Raw genomic sequence first — 2,217 nt, forward strand, 5'->3', positions numbered from 1 at the left:
CCTAGCCTGTACTCTATCATCTGCCTTGAACTACGGTGCGAATAGCCTCTACAAATATCCTGAAAGAAATCATCAGCAATAAAATTTAGAGCCATGATAAAATCATGTTTCAAGTTATTACTGTTGACACTACTACTCGTATCCAATCAGCTTTAGCCCAAAAAGTGATATTTGAACCAATCACAGAGCAAAATCAAATATGGGTGTTTCTTGTCATGCAGATAATATTGCAAGAAACTACTGTGTATTACTGGTAAAATCCAGTAGCTTACTCAATCAAGTGTTTGCCACTACTTTTATCAGTTTTCATTAATCAAACAGTATAGCGTACAAACCTGACATCCAAAAATAATTCAACTCTCAAGCAAATATGCTTCAGTCTCTCAGTCTTGTACAGACTTCTGAGTAATAGAATAGAACAAACTTGGACAAAAAAGAAGGATGCACTTACTTAATTTGAGGTAGCAGCTTCTATAGAGCAGACGATATGGGAAAACATGAAGAACTTAAAGAAAAAAAATCAAGTAAGATGCAAGTAACAGCAGAAAAGAATTCGTGACCTCAAGCAAATATATGTCACTCACCCAGACCCAACTCTTCCGTAAAGACTTCCGATGAACATAATAGAACAAACACCTGTGTTTTGCCACGGAACAATGGCTAGTTGCTAGAATTACTGTTTTTCCCTTCCCTTTCCGTATCTCCCGTTCTCCACTAATAATAAAGTGAAACTTCTTATAAAGCCAAATTGCATAATGTGGATTTTGAAAGGAAAAAATGCACTACAACATGAAGTGATGTTTGACACACAACCTAGCAAACAAATAAAGATTAATTTGGTCAGAACTAAGGTCAAATTGTGCCTGACTCCGTAATATTATTCTTCATACACAATTAATCTTTTACTCTAATGTGTTACAACACAACACTTAAGAAATCACTTACACAACAGCAGAACCATTCATAGTGATAGCCGAAGACCTTCACTATTAAATATATGTGCACCATGATCATGTCACAAACATGCAGAAGAATGCCCTATCAGCTTGAGAAACTTCATGTTGTAGATATTCCCACCACTTTGTTGGATTTGCAAAGATGCATCTATATTTAAAAAGATTACAAATTCAAATTACACTTGCTGAAATAAAAAGTCATTTTCATAAGATCTAGAAATCCAAGATTTACACAAAGAGAAGTTACATAATTTGATTTATAGGTGAAGAAATTTTGCTGGAACTATCACATTGCATCAGATGATTATACTGTGAGCAAAGTATGTTTGTATACTACTTACAACTGCTTGAACTTTGCGGCGCATAGAGAAATATAAGCAGAGTTCAGCGCAGTTACATGTAAACAGAAATCTTCTCTGCACATCATAGAGTATTTTCAGATTGCGGGATAGTTACATCAGATTCCCATCAAAGTTCAAGTAGAAGTAGATAATATTAAATAAAATAGCTTCAGTTTGATCTGTTCCACTCCTTTTGCTAACACTTCAAATTTTTGAAGAACCGTGGCTACCTCTTGTAAACCACACTACTGCAAACCCCAAAAGAGCTCTTGTTTTTTAAGAAAACAATCTGAAGCCAGCATATAATTTGAAGTTGAAAAATATTTTTTTACTGAGACAATAGTATTATTTAAATCCGTTAAATCTACGCAGTGTAATTATGTTTCTAGTAATGTGCAGGCATGAAATATAATGTTTTCAAAAGTCAATATTAAGGCCAGAAGCTTGCGCTCAACTATGCAGACGAAGGGCAAGTAAATAGGCACCGGCAAAAACCTGCGATTTGGTGCTGGAACAACGCCGCGTTGCAGCGGCGGCGTCATGGAAGAGCGGCGAGTCCTCTTAGGATGAGCGGCGAGTCCTCTTAGGATGAGCGGCGAATCCTCGCTCGATTAGGCGGCTCACACGTTGTCAGAAGCAGCGGCGGCGGCGAGCATCTGCGCTCAGAATACTTTCCTCATCCATATGCTGATTTACACAATGTCATCATATAAAACAAAGCTTGATGATGCATTATACCAGCAAAACATGGACATAAAGAAAATTGAATCTTGACCAAACATATACTTAAAAACAAAAACTCAAATCAAATACTACTGAAGTTGCTTGTCTATTACCATGAGAACTAAAATACTTCATATTATTCAGTTAGTATGTAAACAAAAAGGATTTTATGATATATCTTTCTATGAACTAAACCA

At 36.1% G+C, this 2,217-nt stretch overlaps 1 long non-coding RNA gene across 1 annotated transcript; it reads right to left on the minus strand.

Annotated features, from left to right (window-relative positions):
- Window positions 1-814: 814 nt before the first annotated feature.
- LOC123090951 (uncharacterized) lies at window positions 815-1,878 on the minus strand. Its single transcript, XR_006442671.1, has 2 exons — window positions 1,793-1,878; window positions 815-1,104 (listed from the first exon to the last, which is right to left on the minus strand). It is a non-coding gene; the product is annotated as an uncharacterized lncRNA (long non-coding RNA).
- Between the last annotated feature and the right edge of the window lie 339 nt (window positions 1,879-2,217).

The sequence above is a fragment of the Triticum aestivum genome, chromosome 1B, assembly GCF_018294505.1.
Source record: "Triticum aestivum cultivar Chinese Spring chromosome 1B, IWGSC CS RefSeq v2.1, whole genome shotgun sequence".
Classification (NCBI taxonomy): Eukaryota; Viridiplantae; Streptophyta; class Magnoliopsida; order Poales; family Poaceae; genus Triticum; species Triticum aestivum.